Source organism: Canis lupus, chromosome 28, assembly GCF_003254725.2.
Source record: "Canis lupus dingo isolate Sandy chromosome 28, ASM325472v2, whole genome shotgun sequence".
Classification (NCBI taxonomy): domain Eukaryota; kingdom Metazoa; phylum Chordata; class Mammalia; order Carnivora; family Canidae; genus Canis; species Canis lupus.
In genome coordinates this window covers 17,753,285-17,775,673 of record NC_064270.1, presented here as the reverse complement: position 1 = coordinate 17,775,673, position 22,389 = coordinate 17,753,285, and the positions used below count along the sequence as shown (strand labels likewise).

The window sequence follows — 22,389 nt, the reverse complement described above, 5'->3', positions numbered from 1 at the left end:
CTGTCTCCTGCAATGCAGGAAAAAGGAGCAATGTACTATAATAATCATGTTGATAGTTGCAAGACCTTCTGATGGTAATAATATCCCCTACAGTTCAATTGCACAGGGTTTTTAGTTTTCTCACTCCAAACCATCATTTCATGTGGTCTCACAACACCATGTAATATCAGTCAAGGACAATATTCCATTGCAAATGTACAGCTAAGGAAAATGTAGTATAGAAAGGCATAATGATTACCCTGAGGTCATACAGTCATTGCTGGAGTAGAATCTGGGTCTGCTTATTTCCTCTAAATCTTGCCCCTGAATCACAATACCTCCACCATCAGTTTCAATGCCTTTGGTTTCACATAACTGAAAATCGAGCTCAAACTGACTTCAACATTAACAGAATTTACTGATTTATGTAAATAGGAATTTCAAATGTAGATAGGTAGATATGACAATTGATTTCATCTAATAGTTCAGAAATGTCATCTCATTTTTTTTCCTCTCTTCATTCATTTTCTGCAGTGCCCTTTATCCTTTCTTGCCTCAAGAACAGCTCAGGCTGTCACAGCATAACTTTCAGCAGCTTCTCCAGAGAGATAGATAGTGGCAGAGAGACAGAAAGAGAACCCATTACAAACATAAGTGTGGACTTAATTCTGATGGGCCAATGTAATTTAAATGCCCTTGCCATATCCAAGTGCTATGACTAAGGCAAAAGCATGTACTGATTGGCTTCAACTAGTGTTTCTGTCTATTTCTTTACCTATTACCAATGGCAAAGAGTTGAATTAATGCTGATTACAGGAACAATCAAAGCCCAGTTCCAGAGCCAGCGTAGAGTAAATCATACCCAAATTCAAACCACAGAGACGCTACATAATGATGTGGGGAGAGCATTCCCCAAAGGAAAACTGAGTTATATTAGAAAATGCAAGTGGATAGAAACATGAGCTGGAAAAGGAATAAATGAATGTCTACTTTACCTGCAAATGTACCACTCATTGGACAAAAAATGAGCAAGCCTAGAGGCTAATATGCATGAATCTAGACCACGGAAGATGCTGGTTAGAGCTAGGATTAAGAGGGCTATAAATGTACATTAGTTCTCATATAAACTCAAGATTTGAAATGGGATGGAGAATGGGATTTTAGGCAAAAAGTAGTTTCAAATAAATCTATGAGGCCAATGATACATGATCAGTGTCCATGTTTTACCTACATCCACTTCCTCCTTATTTTGCTCCATTTTTTGAATCTCAAAGCTTTCTGCTAATATTAGATTGTGTTGGTAGTTGCAGAGCTCACTGTCTATTGAACTTATCCAAAGCCATCTGGCTACAGCCCCAGCTGTGTGATCTTATAAAAATGATTTGACTTCTCTGGGCCTCATTTTACTCTTTTATAAAATTAGTATTTTTCTAAAGTTGGTTATTAAAAAAAAAAAAAACTTCATCATCTCTAAGGTACCTTCCAGTTTTAATATCCAATAATGTTCCTGCTCTAGAGATGGGTTCACTTACCTTGAACATTATATTTGGTTCTATACCAAACCAAAAATATTCAGGAGAAAAGCTGAATACCTGTATTCCCCATTTTATCAAACATTAGACTGATTTGCTTGGCTGGGGGGAAATCAAAAGAATCCTTGTGCTTTCCAATAGACATAGAAAACATAGAAGACATAGATTTCCAATAGAAATCCTTGCTTTCAAATGGGGCTTCCTATCCCCATTTGCTGATAGGAGGAAGATTACTTACAAATAGGCTCCTACTTTCTTATCCAGGACTTTGTTTTTTATGGTAGCATTTGGTAGCTGAACCTAAACCATACCTGCTGTTTTAACTGAAACTGCTGCATGAATGATGCCGGATGTTTACTTAAAAAAAAACTACTGAATTAACAATAACTCATCACCTCCAACCTTGCATCTAGTTTTTTGTTGTTACTAATAATCCTTCAAAAATGTGATTTGTATTTCTCTCTTTGTAATGTTTGCAATAGATTCCTAAAGTGGGATCAGTAGGTCAAAGACAAAATAGAGATGTTATTTTGCTAGAAGTTGCAAACTTTCTGACCATAGATATTGCATTACTTTGCATCCACAGCAGCAAAGTCTGAGAGTACCTGTTTCCCCATAGCCTCACAATCAGTTTCCAAAAAAAACCAAAAAAACAAAAACAAAAACAAAAGAAAACAAACAAACAAAAAAAACAAAAAAAAAAACCACTTTGGAATTCTGGTCAATAGATAAGAAACTGCATTGCATTGAAGTTTTAATTTGCATTTTCCCTCATGTAAGTGAAATTCTATTAAGCTCTGTAACTTGTAATCCTATGGTATAGTTGAACTTTTTCTTCTTTTTAGAAGTTCTTTAAATTTTAACTTTTGTCTGTGACAAAAGGTGCACATTTTTCTGCTTGGCATGCCATTTGTCCTTCCTCTTTGATTATAGTGTATTTTTTGGAGATATTTTTGTTTCATTATGATGAAATCAAATTTATAGTTACTTATTCAGAGAATACTTTAAATAAGGTGCTGAGGGAATGTCAGAGGATATATTAAGTCTGAGAAACTGGAAGGTAGGGTGACAAGACATCCAGGTTTACCCAGATCAAGGGGTTTCTTGGGAATGAGACTTAAAGTGCTAAAGTCACAATAGTCCTAGGTAAACCAAGGTGAGTTGATAACTCTATTCAAAAGTTGAGATAAATTTTCCATCTGGGAAGGCCAGGAAAGAGTATTTGTGAACAGCAGAGACAAAGTTTAAAAGCAGAAAAAGCACAAATGTTTCCTAAGAAGTGCCATAGGACCACTGTAGAAGGAGCATAGCAGTGGAAGAGGATGGTAACCTATTAAAATAATGAGATAGAAGGGTCTGATCATGAAAGATCATTACACCATGGCGAAGTAGGGGTAACTTGCATTTATTGTAAAAGCTTTGGGATGTTATTTACGGGCTTTAATACAAGAGCGGCATGATCCATTCATGCCATTTGGAACTTGTTCATCTGTCATTGATTGAGTGTTGGCTTTTGGTTTAGTTTTTAATCTTTGCATTCCAGTCTCTCTATAGAAGACCCTTTATCTGCTATACTGAATCTTTTCCTCCTCACTTCAACATACATGTTATCTACCGCTAGAGCCTGCACAAAGAGTGATGAAAAATCCTTGCTGGATAAACAAATGGCAGAAGAATTGAAAAGTGGCCCATGTTCCCCTCATATCAATCCTATGAAGTGCCTTTTCAAGGGAAACAACTGATGGGAAAGCTTTTAAAGGCCAGAAAAACCCTCCAATGTAATACATTGTCTTTAAATTTACAGCACCTCCGTTTTCGTATGTTTCTTTTCTTATGGCTCAAAGGGAAGTATTTTTAGGTTTACCTGATAACTAGATATTTCCCATTTAATTGAACATTGTGAACTTTAAATATAAAAATGGAATGGTTTAATTATCCTTTTTCAATTCCTGCGTTCAAACATATTCTCTCAGACCACTCCTTTTGGTCCCTTAACAGTATATTAGGTAGATTCTGTGATTTAGCAATCACTTTAGATTATTAGAAGATGTACTCAGCCCAAACTGATATAAGTCCCAAATGCAATTCAAATACTAACTCCTCCTTCCCCGCAACAGCCCCCTGCAGGGGATATCGGTTGTGAACAAAATCTGTCATTTTATCTTAGACCCTCACATCCTAACACCTTCGAGGAATGTGGATTGTGTGGTTTGGTTCTCTGGCTCTAGAACACCTCCTCTCTTCACCCTTCATCTCTCCTCCCACCTCTGTGTCAAGCCCCTCTCCATAAAAGCAGCAGAGAGAAGAGAGTAGGAAAGGAAGAGTGGCAGTGGCTGGAAATATCTATGTTCTTACTCTGAGTCAGGCTAATTCCATTTGTTGTTGATGCTATCCACCAATATGGTGATTTTCTGCAAACACAAGAATGGTTTTCACAAGGTAGAAATTGTTTCACTCTGGCCCCTTCATTGTTAGGGACTCCAAGAGGAATAGCTGTAGTGTCTTACAATCCTGAGATTTCCACACACCCAGTCCTCTCTCTCAGAAGCCACATGGGCAGCCATATGGTTCTTGCCCATGATCAATTCAATAGTTTTTCACTTCACTTGAAGTCACAAGTGACTGCTGAGATGTTGTTTCACACTCTACAACTACATCTGGCATCCATTTTCACCCATATCCATTTGCTAATGTCACTTAGGTCTCCCTTCAGAGAATGACTCCTCTTCCATTGCTCAGTGGCACCTGTGTGGTTGATTTGAGTTTGCTAGGTTTTGCTGTGCCTCTGCATCAGAACTGAGATCTCATTGATCTAAGGCCATGATTTCACTCTTTGCCTGAAAATTAGGTTGGGTGTGAGTTCCTCTCCCCTTCTTTCTAAGCATACTATAAAATGATTCCTGCTTGCTCTGTTGATCTGAACAATTCTGTCTTCCAATATCTCCAGATGAGAAGCAGATCTTTGTTTCTTTGGGAACTTCTCCCAACTCTGGGGAACAAGGGTCAGCCCCTAGCCATAACCTAAAAAACATTTCTATTCCTTTGCAGTGCCTGCAGATTCTGCAACTGAACAATACCAGGAAGCAAGTGATATGCCAGTGTGCCCTTACCATAGATACTCCAAGCTCTCCTTCTTTGTAGACTTTGGGGTCCCTCTCACTTGGCTTTGATGAAGAGAAATATCTCTACCCTCTATAGGGAAGAAAAGTGCTATAGATTCTCTCTCCTCTTCTTAGTTCAGAGACAGGTACGGACAAAAAAGGGATGGGATGATGTGAGACACTAACAGAGATGCTGGTAGTCCATATGGCCCCTTCTCATTAATCAGAGCCAGGCATTTCCACTCTGGGAGGATGTAGCCTGTGTACCCACAGCGAGATTAGCAGGATGCAAGCTGGATTTCAGTTCTTATTACCCTCTTGGCTATGTATATTAGAAGCATGAACAACCTACACAAAACAACTATGAGCCATGGTCCCAACGCTTGCAGTGATAATCAGGTATAGAAGGTCTGGTTTGACTACTGCTTAATAAATACTGAAGAAGGGGGTCTGGCCTCAAGTGGCATTTGCTCTGTGTCAGCTATGTCATGAAAATGAAAGGTCAAAGAAAATTACCACCCAGCTTCCTTCTTTTTTTTTTTTTTTTCCAGCTTTCTTCTGAATATGTTTAATTAAATTCTGTTGGACATTGTGTTCAGTGACTTGTACTGATGCTGGAAAAATTGTTATAAAATCATATCCAAGGGCAATTTGAAAGAGAAGCAATTGCTTGTAATGATTGAGAGGAACTAGGCACTTAAGAAAACTAAACTATACTTTAAACTATACTTTAAGGTTAAGTCACATTATCTTCATGTAACATACTCATAATAGCAAAAACATATTTCAGTTAAAAGAACCAAACTCTGGATCCAAATATGAAATGCATTAAGAAAATCATGAAAAGAAAATGTAGTCTTATGCCTCATAAGAATGGAGATGTGGCCCAAATTCCTTTAGTATTGTTTGTTTGTTCATTTAAGAGTTTTTTTTTCTCTTTTTCTTTTATTTATTTATTTTTTTAAATATTATTTTTTATTGGACTTCAATTGGCCTACATATAGCATAACACCCAGGGCTCATCCTGCCAAATGCCCCCCCTCAGTGCCCAGACCCAGTCACCCTAACCCCCCATCCACCTCCCCTTCCGCTACCCCTTGTTCATTTCCCAGAGTTAGGTGTTTCTCATGTTCTGTCTCCCTCACTGATATTTTCACTCATTTTCTCTCCTTTCCCTTTATTCTCTTTCACTAATTTTTATATTCCCCAAATGAATGAGACCATATAATGTTTGTCCTTTTCCGATTGACTTATTTCACTCAGCATAATACTCTCCAGGTCCCACCACGTCAAAGCAATTGGTGGGTATTTGTCGTTTCTAATGGATGAGTAACATTCCATTGTATACATAGACCACATCTTCTTTATCCATTCATCTTTCGATGGACACTGAGGCTCCTTCCACAGTTTGGCTATTGTGGACATTGCTGTTAGAACCATCGGGGTGGGTGTCCCGGCGATTCACTGCTTCTATATCTTTGGAGTAAATCCCCAGCAGTGCAATTGCTGGGTCATAGGGCAGATCTATTTTTAACTCCTTGAGGAACCTCCATACAGTTTTCCAGAGTGGCTGCACCAGTTCACATTCCCACCAACAGTGTAAGAGGGTTCCCCTTTCTCCACATCCTCTCCAACATTTGTGGTTTCCTGTCTTGTTAATTTTCCCCATTCTCACTGGGGTGAGGTGGTATCTCATTGTGGGTTTGATTTGTATTTCCCTGATGGCCAGTGATGTGGAGCATTTGCTCATGTGCTTGTTGGCCATGTCTATGTCTTCCTCTGTGAGATTTCTCTGCATGTCTTTTGCCCATTTCATGATTGGATTGTTTGTTCCTTTGCTGTTGAGTTTAATAAGTTCTTTATAGATCTTGGATACTAGCCCTTTATCTGATAGATCATTTGCAAATAGCTTCTTCCGTTCTGTAGGTTGTCTTTTAGTTTGGTTGACTGTTTCTTTGGCTATGCAGAAGCTTCTTATCTTGATGAAGCCCCAATAATTCATTTTTGCTTTGTTTCGCTTGCCTTCATGGATGTATCTTTCAAGAAGTTGCTGCGGCCAAATTCAAAAAGGGTGTTACCTATGTTCTCCTCTAGGATTTTGAAGGAATCCTGTCTCACATTTAGATCTTTCATCATTTTGAGTTTGTCTTTGTGTATGGTGTAAGAGAATGGTCCAGTTTCATTCTTCTGCATGTGGATGTCCAATTTTCCCAGCACCATTTATTGAAGAGACTGTCTTTTTTCCAGTGGATAATCTTTCCTGCTTTGTCCAATATTAGTTGACCATAGAGCTGAGGGCCCATTTCTGGATTCTCTATTCTGTTGCATTGATGTATGTGTCTGTTTTTGTGCCAGGACCACACTGTCTTGATGACCACAGCTTTGTAGTACAACTTGAAATTCAGCATTGTGATGCCCCCGGCTCTGGTTTTCTTTTTCAATATTCCTCTGTCTATTCAGGGTCCTTTCTGATTCCACACAAATCTTAAGATGATTTGTTCCAACTCTCTGAAGAAAGCCCATGGTATTTTGATAGGGATTGCATTAAATGTGTAAATTGCCCTGGGTAGCATTGACATTTTCACGATATTAATTCTTCCAATCCATGAGCATGGAATATTTATCCATCTCTTTGTGTCTTCCTCAATTTCTTTCAGAAGTGTTCTGTAGTTTTTAGGGTATAGATCCTTTACCTCTTTGGTAGGTTTATTCCTAGGTATCTTATGCTTTTGGGTGCAAGTGTAAATGGGATTGACTCCTTAATTTCTCTTTCTTCAGTCTCATTGTTGGTGTATAGAAATGCCACTGATTTCTGAGCATTGATTTTGTATCCTGCCACAGTGCTGAATTGCTGTATGAGTTCTAGAAATCTTGGGGAAGACTCCTAACTCTGGGAAATGAACTAGGGGTGGTGGAAGGAGAGGAGGGCGGGGGGTGGGGGTGAATGGGTGACAGGCACTGAGGGGGGCACTTGACGGGATGAGCACTGGGTGTTATTCTGTATGTTGGTAAATTGAACACCAATAAAAAATAAATTTATTATAAAAAAAAGAAGACTATTTACCATGACCAAGTGGGATTTATCCCCGGGCTGCAAGGCTGGTTCAACACTCGTGAAGCAATCAATGTGATAGGTCATATCAGCAAGGGAAAAAACAGGAACCATATGATCCTCTCAATAGATGCAGAGAAAGCATTTGACAAAATGCAGCATCCATTTCTGATCAAAACTCTTCAGAGTGTAGGGATAGAGGGAACATTCCTCAGCGTCTTAAAAGCCATCTACGGAAAGCCCATAGCAAATATCATTCTCAATGGGGAAGCACTGGGAGCCTTTCCCCTGAGATCAGGAACAAGACAGGGATGTCCACTCTCACCACGGCTATTCAACATAGTACTGGAAGTCCTAGCCTCAGCACAGGCAACAAAAAGAAATAAAAGGCACTCAAATTGGCAAAGAATAAGTCAAACTCTTCGTCTTTGCAGATGACATGATACTCTACATAGAAAACCCAAAAGACTCCACCCCAAGATTTCTTTTTCTTTTAAAACAACACAGATGAAAAGTTACTTACAACCCTTAATTCAGGACACCATCATTATTGGTTCTTCTATTGTTTACTTGTTTATTTATTTATTCTTCTCATGTGTCTCCATTGTGAATGGTGTTCGTCTCCCAGCCACAGGCCACTATTTTAATAGGTTCTAAATATATCTGTGAATCTCTACATATTCTTGTACAGGACATGCATTTGGAAGGTATTTTTAAGCTTTTAATTTTAATTATTTTTGAAATATTCTATTCTATTTATAATTTTTATTCTTAGCACTGTTTTTAAGATAATTCATTTTTATTATGTATGTATGATTATGTGTATGTGATTTTTGCTTCTACTTGCAATAAAATATTCCACATCATGGTCGTCCTGTCTTTAAATAATGGGTTGCCTCCAGCATTTAGTATCCTGATCCATGTCTCATTACGAACCTGTGTAAGACTTGGATTGCTGTGTCATAGGGTTCTGCACACTTAATTTGACTAAGGACTACTATGATGCTCTCTAGAATGGCCACACTGTTCTACACTCTCACCCCAGTGAATTATGGGCTCTCTCCTTTGCCAACAAATATCACCTTTACAACTGGCTTGCCTTGACTCTGTCAAGGGGACATGCAGAAGACTGAATCTACTTAATGAATCTACTTAAACACATATTCTATGCTATCAGAGAGAAGAAACCGGGATGAAGGTGGCTACAAGGTGTGTAAGTGGATATAGAGGGAATATTGTAATTATTAATGAAGCTGTTGCAACTTGAATTTGCTAAATAGATGGTAAGTTGATAGCTTAAAGAGAGCCCCTTTGCCTTTCTCTCTTTCTCTCTCTCTCTCTCTCTTTATATTAAAAGTAAGTTTATGGCTAAACAGTTAGAAAAGAAAATATGTCAAATGGCCATGAAAAAAAATTTTTTTATAATAATACCAAATAGAAAACCCTCTGGAAAACTTCTGTTTTATATTTCTTTTCAGGTTGTGTATGTGTGCATGTGTGTGTGTGTGTGTATGCATCTTCATGTGGTGGGTTTTAAAAAATTTTTTATTATTATAGTAAGTAAAGATATAACATGAGATCTACCCTCTTCACAATACCACACCACATACTTAAAAACTACTTAATTATAAGCAAATAAGGTTAACTATAAGCAGCTCTCTAGAACTTTCCTATCTTGCATAACTAAAATTTTAAACCCAGTGAACAGTAACTCCCTGATTTCCACCACCTGAATCCCTAGCAACCCCCATTCCACTTTGTATCTCTCTCTTAAAACTATTTTCTGATTATCACAGATATATGCACACAGATCTTAATCTCAAAATCACTTTTGAATTTATAATTTGAGGTTATGGTGATGATTATAAATCCTTGCAAACACAAATTTATCATAGAAATTTCAAAGCAAAAAATAAAGGAGACTCACACCATTTCATATCACAGCCTGATATCTCCCTTGATCCAAGGATAGAAACAACATGAATTCTTAACCTACATTTTAGCAATCCAGCTCAAATATTTGATATTGAGATGGAATTTTTAATGTTTTCTTCTAGGGAAAATATAATTTAAAAGATCAGGGTATTATGTCAGGTATTGGGGAGGAATCCTTAAATTTTACCTTATAGCATTGTCAGGAAAAGTCATTAGAGAGGGGCAGGGGAGCAATTGAAAGAATCTACAAGGACTTGTACACTTTCCCTTTGGCAATGCAAAGGGGACAGGGATGTCAGCTAATTTGAGTTTGAACTTCTCAGAGATAAAAGCTAAATTATTTGAACAACAACAACAACAAGAACAACAAAGTGGTATAGCTTTTTGAAGTCAGAGATCTACCAAGAAAGTGAGAATTTTTAGAGCTAACCTTCCAGAAAGCAAGGAAGCCCTAAATGGTGAAACCAACATTTGGTACTGTTTCTCCCTTTGAGCATTTGCTGGTCTGAAAACAGGAAGTGAGAGGCTACAAATCTAAGCATAAAATAGGAGCTAAAATGATTGGCAGTCTATAGGTCTGGGTGTAAAAAGCCATAAAAAGGAGGGGCTGTTTGCTCACAAATGAGACAAACTGGGTACTTGAAAACCTGCATTGTAAATCTAAGTGTGAACTAAATGCAAACTGGCTCCTGCAAGGACTGAAGATTAGCTTTGAACCAGCTCAGATCTTGATTAAAAGATCTCCCCTAGCAAAAGTCCAAGGAGGACTTTTGAACTTTTGTCTCTAAATTGTGTAACACAAAATATCTAGCATCCATTAAGAAAACAACCAAGAGTATCAGTGAGAGTCTAGTCAGGAAGCAGAAACCATGCAATGTATTTAAATAGAAATGATTTCATATAAAGAATTTTTCAGTGGAAATTTATAAACTGAAAGGCAAAAGGTAGGACACTAATGTGTCACTAGGTAGTAAGTGCGGAAGCAGCTATCTTATTTACAACTGAAAGATGAGAAAGAAGATGGAACTATTTTAGTGAAGTTTGGAAGAGAAGTTTCTCAGAGATAAAAATCAGGATATTAAGAAGGAATTGATCAGTGGTCTCTCTGATCTTACAGAAGGATTCTTGGGGTGCTGAGACCCAGACTTCTCCGGTGGTAATCCTGTCTGGTTGGTGCTGGACTCTGTAAGCAGTCACATTAAGGCTGGTTCTTTACCTAAAGAACTGGAAACTGGATTCCATTGGTGCTACTTAAACACCTGCTGTGGAGTGAAGAATCACTGGGAAGATAGCCATAGGAACAGGAAGCAGACAGGAAGCAAACTTGAAAGATAAAGTACCTTCTTTTCCATCCAACCTTCCAATCTCCCTCTAGTACCTTTATGGTTAAAGCCACATAGGAAGTCAGCAGGCAAATCCAAAATGTTTTTTGCAGATTCCCACTCTAAGAGCAAAGAACAGTGGGTTTTGAGGCTGAGAAGTAATAGCTCAGCAACTGTTGCAGCAAGCATGTAAAACAGCATGATTGACCAAGAGTGAGTGAAAAAGTAGACAATTCAATAGAATCAGAAGGGATCCAGATTTTGCGGTTGTCAAACAATTATTTTCAAATAATTACGATTAATAATATGCTCAAGAAGTAAAATGACAAGATGGAGAGAATTCTGGCAAAGAACTGGCAACTATAAAACCAAATCAAATGGAAGCTAAAAACCCTAATAACTGAAATTAAGAACTCAATGAAAGTTCAACTTATGGTTAACAAATAGAAGAATATAAAAGATCAAACTGTCAGGAAATAACAGAAAAAAAATCACATTTTTCTTTAATGTCATTGAGACCAGAGGGCAATAACCATCTAGAAAATGGAACTCTATAAAGTGATAAAGCTTTCCTAGTGTTGCCTCAGTAATAGGTTCTTGCCCCATTCAGTACCATTCACCAAATATCCAACTAACAAAACAGTATTTGATGGCAAGCAGATAATTTATTCGATGGCCAGAACATGGAGAAGGGGACTCATGCTCTAAAGTCACCTTCTCTCCATTAGGTCTCATGGTCAGTGTTTTATGGATTTAGAGTAATTAAGGGGCTGATAAGCAAGATGGTGTCAGGGTTTTTCAGGGAATGGGGAGGAGGTTTCTTCAAATTAGAGTGCCACCTCTTTTCTTCTCTTAAAGGGGCACAGTCAGATCTGTCATGGGTTGCTAGGTGTGTGTGTGTGTTTTTTTTTTCATTTTGACAATTAGATGGTAATAATCTTGAACTCACCTGGGGGTTACCTCATCTGAACTGGATCAAGTGGGCCAAAAACTGGGTCAGGAGGACTTAGTTGGAGCTCGTGGATTCTGACATCTGGCTTTACTTTCTGATAGTAAGCAGCACCTGCAAGCAGGGATGGAAAACTGGGTTATTGTGGCTTATTTGGAGCTTCTTGGTTAGTCCCTGGTGATACTAAATGAGTAATACAAAAGAGATTTTCATGCTTGGGGCCAGTTGCTAATGTGGGAACTGAAGGAAAGGCAAGTCTATAGCCAATTAAACATTTTTTTTTTTTTAAAGATTGTGTTAAAAGACAGAGAGAGCACAAATAGAGGGGGGAGCAGAGGAAGAGGGAGAGAGAGAATCTCCAGCAGATTCCACACTGAGTGTGGAGTCAAATGCCGGGCTTGATCCCATGACTCTGAGATCATGCCCTGAGCCAAAATTAAGAGTAAAATATTTAAGTAAGTTACCCAAGCACCCCACCAACTGAACTTTTGATGAACATGTATGTATATTAGCCTGTAGATTTCGAATAAAATGCAAAACTATTCTGTCTAGTAATTATCTTACAAGGAAACTTTTTAGGAGTAAGCAGATATGGAGGCAAGCTGAAAAGCAGATCTTTTAATTTTCCAGTACAGAGTTTCAAATTGTCATAATCTCAAAATCTTGTAGTATTGTGGATTTACACTCACATAACCTCAGAATCTCATGGTTCTACAGTCACACATTCCACAGTATTGCAATATTAATGTTTCCAGAAATCATAGTCTTACAGTGTCACAATCCCCAAGCTTTGCAAACTCATGGTCTCAAAACCAAAAAGTGTCCTAAATATCTAAGGTCTAGACATCTAAAAATCTAGCAGTTTCACAGTTTTGAAGTCTATAAAACTTGAAATATCACAGTCTGAGTATCTAGAAAACTTATGATCTTTGGTCCCAAGGCCCTTCTAGAAGAAGTCAAATACATTTAATGCACTTAATCTAAGGATAAAATTTGTCCAATCAAAACTGTAACCAAACCTCACTCAAATTCAATGATTTATAAGATGAATGTTCTCAGTGTATGACAGTGCAAGAAATTGGGAGTTGGACTGATAAACAAAAGATATATTTTTTAGACTCACAACACTCAACTTCTAAGATCTTGCAAAGACTATTGAATGTTGAATGTAACAGCTAAAAGCAATAAAAATGTATTATGGAGCTGATAAGATATAGAATTTAAATACATGAAAACAAGAGCATGAAGCGTAGGAGCACTGTTGTAGTATCGTAATATTGTTTGCGTATTATCTAAAGATAGGATGAGAAAAGAAAAGTATATACACACATATATATACTTCAGAGGAACCACTAAAAATCAATGCAAACTATATAGTAATACACAAGATGGGTGCTTTGGTGGCTCAGTCGGTTAAGCATCTGACTCTTGGTTTCAGCTCAGGTCATGATCTCAGGGCCATGAGATCAAGTCCCACAACAGGCTCTGCACTTTAGCGTGGAGTTGACTTGAGATTCTCTCTCTCTTCCTCTCCCTCTGCCCCTCCTGGACATGTGTGTGCTCTCTCCCCCTCTCTCTCTCTAAAGTAAATAATCTTAAAAAAATAATTTAAGGGGCGCCTGGGGGACTCAGTGGTTAAGCGTCTGCGTTTGGCTCAGGTCATGATCCTGGGGTCCTGGAACTGAATCCCTTACTGGACTCCCCATGAGGAGTCTGCTTCTCCCTCTGCTTGTGTCTCTGCCTCTCTCTCTCTGTATCTCTCATGAATAAATAAATAAAATTAAAAATAATAATTAAACAATTTTCAACACTTGAGATTAAGTGATATGCAAAAAGCACACACAATTAGCCAAAAATTAACAAGGAAGAGAGAACACAAATAGGACAAATAGAAAATGAATAGAAAAATGGTAAATAACCATATCAGTAATTACATTAAATGCAAAGAGACTAAATATTTTATGTGAAAGGCAGAGATTATAAGACTGGAAGGAAAAGAAAAGACCGACTATAAAGGCAAAGATTCTTAGACTGCATAAAAAAGCAGATACACATAAAATATGACAGAAGCTGAAAGTGAATAAAAGAAAAACATAAACCATGACAGTACAAAGCATAAGAATTTGGATATACTTCAAGATAAAGAGTATTACCAGAGACAAAATGGGACATTTCAGGAAGACCAAAGTGTCAATTGATCAAGAAGACACAACCAATCAAAGTGAGTATACATCCAATAGAGCTTTAAATCTAAAAAGCAAAAATTGGCAAAACCAACGGGAGAAATAAGCAAATCTATGTTATAAATAGAGCTGTAATATCTTTTCCTCTGTAATTGATAGAATAATAACTCAGTGAGAATATTGAAGTTTTGAACAACCCCTTCAACTAAAATGAGCTAATTGACATTCATAGATTACTACATCTAAGTCCTGAAAAATAAATACTCTTTTTACATGCACATGAAATATTCACCTATAATGACATAAAGAGCCATAAAACAAGTCTTAAAATTTTTCAAAGGATTGAACTACAATACTGAACATTGACTACACTGAAATTAAATTAAAACCCAAGAACAAAAAAATCTCTAGAGTATCTCCAAAACTACAACAAAGCAACACACTCATTCATGGTCCATGAATGAAAGAAGAAATAAAAAAGAAAATTAGAAAGTGTTTTGGACTGAATGATGACAACACAATATATCAAAATTTGTGAGGTGCATTTGTAATAGTTCTTAGAAGAAAATTAGAGTTGTGATGATTATATCAGAAAATAGGAAAGAGCTACATTCAGTGATCTAAAGTTCTACCTTAAGATGGGGGGGGCAAAGAAAAACAATTTAAACCTAAAATGAATAAATGAAAAGAAATACACTTTAGAGCAAAAATCAATGATATGAGAGACAAACATCAGGTAAAATTAAAAACCAAGTTGTTTTTGTAAGAAGATGGATAAAAATTGCTATCCTATAGCTAACCTGGTCAACAAAAAATAGAAAACATGAGTTAGTCAAAATCAAGAATAAAAGACACATCATTATCCATTTGACAGCCATTTAAAGGAAAACAAAGTAATATTAAGAACAGTATTATGCCAATAAGTTTGACAACTCAGATGAAATAAGAAAATTTCTTTCTTAAAAGCAACTTTATTGACATATGGCTGATGTACAAAAAAAGCCTGAGCATCTTAAACATATATGATTTGATGAGTTTGGACATCTGAAAACACATGTGAAACTACCCCTATAACCAAGGTAATAGACATACCTGTCAATAAAAGTTTTCTTGTGCTTCCTTAAGGGTTTTTGGATTTTTTTAATAAGAATATAATATGACATTTTCTCTTTAAAATAGTTTTAAGTACACAACACAATAATGTTACCTATAGGCACTATGTTGTACAAGAGATCTCTAGATCTTGCATAACTGAAATTCTATATCCAGTGTGTATGGATTTTTGGCATATTTTGCTTAGATTGTCAGGCATTTTTATAAGGCTTTATGCCTCCTAATATATTGACAGAATTGATGAAACAATAAACAAGTTTATTCATTTTTGTTTACAATCTCATTTATTCTTACTGACAAGTACAAGTTTTGGCTCAAGAAAGCATTCAATAAAGATTGGAACTGAGTACCACGTATTGAAATAGAAAGATATTTTCATTTGTACACCGGTAATAAGGACTATAAAGAAAGAGCTGACATTTTTGAGGACCCAGGAAACATCTGGCACTGGGCAAGGTGGCTATTTCCATCACATGTTTTGGAGTTTTATGAGTATTGAATGACAATTTATTTCTCACATCTGAAGTCAAAGGGGGAGTATAAACAGTACCAGTGAACTGACATTGTAAAATGCTTTGTAGTTGCACCCTGTACTTCTTTCTTCCTCTAATGATAGAAAGGTAACAGCATGACATAATCCTTTGTGACACCTTCATCTAAGTACCAATCCCCATGTAGACTGATGATGTAACCTCTCTCTTCCTCTACTTCCTCCTCTATAAAACCATTACATTATAGAGTGACAGAAAAATTGAGATAACATATGTAAAGTACTTTTCACAGTGCTTGGCATCTAAAACATTCTCAAAATATGGTATATATTAGTATTAGTACTAGATTAGTATTAGGTTAGCAGGTAAAAGCAACAAAGGACAATAGTAGTGTGATCTCTAGCAAAGTATGTGGCCCTCTCATGACATTGGTTTCCAGACAGATGAAGAGAAGGTCTTGGCTTTGACTTCTTAAAAACCCATCCAGTGCTAAAGCTTATGTATAATGCATGCTTTTACACCAAGGTGTATACATATATACATCACTGGTCTTTATCTTAAATGATACAACGTGCATTTCTGTTTTCCATTTTCATGTATTTGATTGTCTTCATAGTACCTTGTTACTGGATCAGCACAGTAAAGTTTTAGTAAAAAAAAAAAAAGAGGATGTAGGGATACCTAGGTGGCTCAGTGGTTGAGTGACAGCCTTTTGGCTCAGGTTGTGATCCTAGAATCCTGAGATTGAGTTCCACATTGGGCTCCCAGCATGGAGCCTGCTTCTCCCTCTGCCTATGTCTCTGCCTCTCTCTCTGTGTCTCTCATGAATAAATAAATAAAATCTTTTTTTAAAAAAGAGGATGTACATTAGAAGAGAAATGGTTGATTATCTATCTATAGATAATCATCTATTTACACAATATATAATTATTAATTTGCTTTGTCATGTAGTTTGCAAACTCAACCTCATTAGAAATGTCTTCAGTACCTTCCAATATACATTCCTACAAACTTTTACTTTTAAAAAATATTTTTTTTAATTTATTCATGAGAGACACAGAGAGGCAGAGACATAGGCAGAGGGAGAAGCAGGCTCCCTATAGGGAGCCAAATGTGAAACTTCAAGCAGGATCCTGGATCCCCACCTAAGCCAAAGGCAGATGCATTGTCCCCTGAGAAACTTTCAGACCAGGTATCTGCCCCCAGCCCACTGAGCCACCCAGATGCCCTAAAATTTCACTTTTAAATCCAACAATTTCTATGGGCTCCCAGTAGCTTTGTGCAATTAGAACTTAGTCATATTTTTGCACAGAAGATGACAAAGTAGGAAAATCCTAGGCTCACCTTGTCCCATAGATACACCTAGAAAACACCCTCGTTGGTGTAAATAACCCCCAAAATGACCCCAAAACTGCCAGGACCAACTCTCCACAACTACATGTAAAGAAGAGGCCACATTAAAGAAGGTAGGAAGGGTGGAGGCATGACTGGGCACCAAACTGACCTGTGAGACTGTCTATAGGAGGGAGGGATGCCAGGGGCATGAAGAGAAAGGAGCAGACCCCACATCAGGTACACCAGGTACTCCAGCCATAGAAGAGCCACAACAGGAAGCTAAATCCCATAATACTTAGCTTTGAAAACCAGAGGGACCTAATTTTGTGTGTTCTTATAATCAGTGGAGCTTAATATGTGGAACTTTAAAAATCAGCAAGCTTGGCTCTGGGAAACCCAGAAGGGTGGAAAAAAAACTGAGCCCCTGTCCTTAAGGAGACAGTACAACAAAATAATCCCACTGAGATAGAGCATAGAAGCAGCAGTTTTAAAAACTCCTGAGGTATACAGGATGGAGATTTTTTAACTAATCTCAGAACATGTCCTAGAGGGGCAGATATCTTTGGGAGACTTCTCTAAGAACAAAGGAGCTGGAAGGTACCATTTCTACCTGCCCTGGCCTAGATATACAGACACCTGCTGGAACTAGCATGCAGTACAAACACTTTTCACCTAGCTTGCTAACAGCAAATCCCTGCACACTTCTACAAATTCACCCTCTTCATCCCAGGCAGCTACAGATCTGCAACTCACTGGTGTGGAACTTGCTGGCACCACATGCCCCAACCCTGTATTCTCCTGTGAATCTCCCCACTCCCAACACACCCTTAGTAGGAGTTCATCCAAAGCGGTGCCACAAGCCTGGCACTATGTAAGTAGCCCTGACAGAGGTCAGAATCCCTTCAAAGTGACTGTTGCCCCAGCAAGAGGGGAAGATAACCACACACACATCTAAATGCAGCCCCAGCAGTGGGCTGGGGGCAGATACCTGGTCTGAAAGTTTCTCAGGGGACAATACAGGGAGAGCATCCTGCAGTTTGGAGCTACTACAGCTCTGGCAAACACTGGTCTGACTCACCTCAAGCAAAAAGTGTCCCCAGACTGGCCCACTAACAACACAGGGAGCAAACCGTGCTCACAAAAGGCAAAGAGAGCCATTGTAGACAAGCGGACTGAAGGTACACATGGGTTAACCGCAACAGTAGGGTATACCCAACACATGCAGGAGACACCCCTGAAGTGCCAGCTTCTGGGGAACAGAGGGCATTGTACTACAGGACACACCAGGACCTCTTCTTCATAAGGCCACTATTTTCAAGAGCAGGACACATAACTGACTTCCCTAACACATAGAAACAAACACAGATTGTTGTACAATATGAGGACACAAAGGAATATGTCCTAAAGGAAATAACAGAACAAAATCACAGCTGAAAATTTGACTGTAAACGTTTTCTTTTCTCTTGTTGCTTTCAAAATTCTTTATCACTACTTCTTTTTCCATTTTAATTACTATGTGTCTTAGTGTGGACCTCCATGGCTTGATTTTGTTGGGGATCTTTGCCTCCTGGATCTGGATTTCTGTTTCCTTCCCCAGAATCAGGAGATGTTCAGCTATTATTTCTTCAAATAAATTCTTTCTTTCTTTCTTTCTTTCTTTCTTTCTTTCTTTCTTTCTTTCTTTCTTTCTTTCTTTTTCTCTTTCTTTCTTTCTCTTTCTTTCTTTCTCTCTTTCTTTCTCTCTCTCTCTTTCTTTCTCTCTTCTCTTTCTTTCTTTCTCTTTCTCTCTTTCTCTCTCTTTCTTCTCTTTCTTTCTTTCTTATTTTCTTTCTTTCTTTCTTTCTCTCTTTCTTCCTCTCTCTCTTTCTCTCTCTCTTTTTCTTTCTTTCTTTCTTTCTTTCTTTCTTTCTTTCTTTCTTTCTTTCTTTGATAGTCAGAGAGAGAGAGAGAGGCAGAGACACAGGCAGAGTGAGAAGCAGGCTCCATGCACCGGGAGCCCGACGTGGGATTTGATCCCAGGTCTCCAGGATCGCGCCCTGGGCCAAAGGCAGGCGCTAAACTGCTGCGCCACCCAGGGATCCCTCTTTCTTTCTTTTTTAATAATAAACTTATTTTTTATTGGTGTTCAATTTGCCAACATACAGGATAACACCCAGTGCTCATCCGTCAAGTGCCCCCCTCAGTGCCCGCCACCCATTCACCCCCACCCCCCGCCCTCCTCCCCTTCCACCACCCCTAGTTCGTTTCCCAGAGTTAGGAGTCTTCCATGTTCTGTCTCCCTTTCTGATATTTCCCACCCACTTCTTGTCCCTTCCATTCTATTCCCTTTCACTATTATTTATATTCCCCAAATGAATGAGAACATATAATGTTTGTCCTTCTCTGATTGACTTATTTCACTCAGCAAAATACCCTCCAGTTCCATCCACATCGAAGCAAATGGTGGGTATTTGTCATTTCTAATGGCTGAGGAATATTCCATTGTATACATAGACCACATCTTCTCTATCCATTCATCTTTCGATGGACTCCGAGGCTCTTTCCACAGTTTAGCTATTGTAGACATTGCTACTAGAAACATGGGGTGCAGGTGTCCCGGCATTTCACTGCATCTGTATCTTTGGGGTAAATCCTCAGCAGTGCAATATGTTTTCTGTCCCATTTTCTCTCTCTTCATATTCTGGGATCACTATAATGTGAATGATATTAAGCTGGATGGTGTCATTGAGTTCAAACTTAAGTGGCTATCAACTTTGTAATATAGACTACTATATGTATAAGCTATTATATATAAACCTAATGAAAACCTCAAGTCAAAAACCAGTAATAAATATGCAAAAAATAGAGAAAGGAATACAAGTATATCACTAAAGCAAGCTAGCAAACTATGAGAAGAGAGTAAGAGAAGAAAGGAATAGAGAAGAACTATAAAAATAATCATAAAAAAGTAATTAAGGGCAATAAATACACACCTATCAACAATTATTTTGAATATAAATGGACTACAATGTCTAATCAAAAGACAGGGTGAAAAAATGGATTAAAAAGCTAGAAACATCTATCTGCTGCATATAAGAGACTCATTTCAGACATGAAGACACATGCAGATTAAAAGTGAAGGGATGGGGATCCCTGGGTGGCGCAGCGGTTTGGCGCCTGCCTTTGGTCCAGGGCACAATCCTGGAGACCCAGGATTGAATCCCACGTCGGGCTCCCGGTGCATGGAGCCTGCTTCTCCCTCTGCCTATGTCTCTGCCTCTCTCTCTCTCTCTGTGACTATCATAAATAAATTAAAAAAAAGTGAAGGGATGGAAAAGCATTTATCATCCATATGGAAGTGAAAAGAAAGCTGAGGTAGCAATATTTATGTTGGACAAAATAGACTTTAAAACAAAGACTGTAACAAGAGACTTAGGACATTATATAATAATTAAGGGAACAATCCAACAAGAAGATATAACAATTGTAAATATTTATGTGCCCAACATGAGAGCACCAAATATATAAATCATCTAATAACAAATATAAAGAAAGTGATCACTAGTAATACAATGATAGTAGGGGACCCTACTTCCATCAATCATTCAAACAGAAAATCAACAAGGAAACAGTGGTTTTGAATTATAGATTGGACCAGATGTATCAGATATATTCAGAACATTCCATCCTAAAATAATGGAATACACATTCTTTTCAAGTACATAAGGATCATTCTTCAGAATAGATTACATATTAGGCCAAAAAACAAGTCTCAACAAATTCAAAAAGTTGAAGTTATACCACACATCTTTTCCAATCACAGCATTATGAAAATAGAAATCAAGCACAAGAAATAATCTGGAAAGAATACAAATGCATGGAGGTTAGATAACGTGCTACTGAGCAATGAATAGGTCAAACAAGAAATTAGAAAGTAAATTTAAAAATACATGAAGACAAAAGAAAATGAAAACACAATGGTACAACATCTTTAGGATGCAGCAAAAGCTATTCTAAAGGAAAAGTTTATAGCAATGCCAACCTAACTCAAAAAAGAAAAAATAAGGGACTCCTGAGTGGCTCAGTGGTTGAGCATCTGCCTTTGGCTCAGAGCATGATCCCACGATAGGGGTTGAAGTTCTGCATCTGGCTCCCTCCAGGAAACCTGTTCTCCCTGTGCCTATGTCTCTGCCTCTTTCCCTTTCTCTCATGAATAAATAAGTAAATATTTTTTAAAGAAAAATAAAAAATTAAAAAAGACTCAAATAAATATCTTAACCTCATATCTAAAAAGGCTAGAAAGGAACAAACAAAACTCAAAACAAATGGAAGGAAAGAAATAATAAAGATTAGAGCAGAAATAAATAAAATAGAAACTAAAAAAAATAATACAGATGAATAAAACCAGACGACAGTGTTTTGAAAAGATCATAAATTTTATAAACTTTAACCAGACTCATCAAAGAGAGAGAGAGAGAGAGGATTCAAACAGAATCATAAATTGAACAGGAGAAATAACAGTCAAAAATACAGAAATACAAATGATTGCAAGGAAGTATAAAAATTATATGCCAACAAATTGGACAACTTAGGAGAAATGGATAAATTTTTTAGAAACATATAACCTCCCAAAACGAAATCAGGAGGAAAAGATTTGAATAGATTACCAGCAATGAAATTGAATCAGTGGGATGTCTGGGTGCCTCAGCAGTTGAGCGTCTGCCTTCTGCTCAAGGCGTGATCCCGGGATCTGGGATCCAGTCCCACCTTGGGCTCCTGGCGGGGAGCCTGCTTCTCCCTCTGCCTGTGTCTCTGCCTTTCTCTCTCTCTCTGTCTCTCATAAATAAAAAAATAATAATAAAAAATAAAATCTTAAAAACAGAACAAAACAAAACTAGATAAAAACACCACAAAAAGTGAACTATAAGCCAATATCTCCAATGAACATAGATGCAAAATCTTCAACAAAATATTAGCAAACAAAATCCAATAATACACTAAAAAAATTATTTGCCATGATCAAGAGGGATGCATTCCTCATATGAAGGGTTAGTCAATATCCACAAATCAATCAATGTGATATGTCACATCAATCAAAGAAAGGATAAAAACCATATGATCATTTTAATAGATACTAACATTTGTATGGAACCACAAAATATCCCAGATAGCCAAAGGAACCTTCAATAAGAACAAAACTGGGGGCATCACAATCCCAGATTTCAAGATATAGTACAAAGTGATAGTAATAAAAAAAAGTATGGTTCTGGCACAAAAATAGACATATAGATCTAGGAAACAGAGTAGAGAACCGAGAAATGAACCCATGATTATAAGATCAATTAATTTTCAACAAAGAAAATAATATCTAATGGGAAAAAGAGTATCTTCAACAAATGGTGTTGGGAAAACTAAATA

The 22,389-nt window shown here is 37.5% G+C and overlaps 1 long non-coding RNA gene across 1 annotated transcript in view; it reads right to left on the bottom strand.

Annotated features, from left to right (window-relative positions):
* Window positions 1-22,389, bottom strand: part of LOC112672596 (uncharacterized) — a 59,694-nt gene that overhangs the window by 5,672 nt on the left and 31,633 nt on the right. The window contains exon 2 of the long non-coding RNA XR_003144373.2: window positions 11,871-11,984. This is a non-coding gene — a long non-coding RNA (uncharacterized LOC112672596). The remainder of the gene's footprint in view (window positions 1-11,870; window positions 11,985-22,389) is intronic.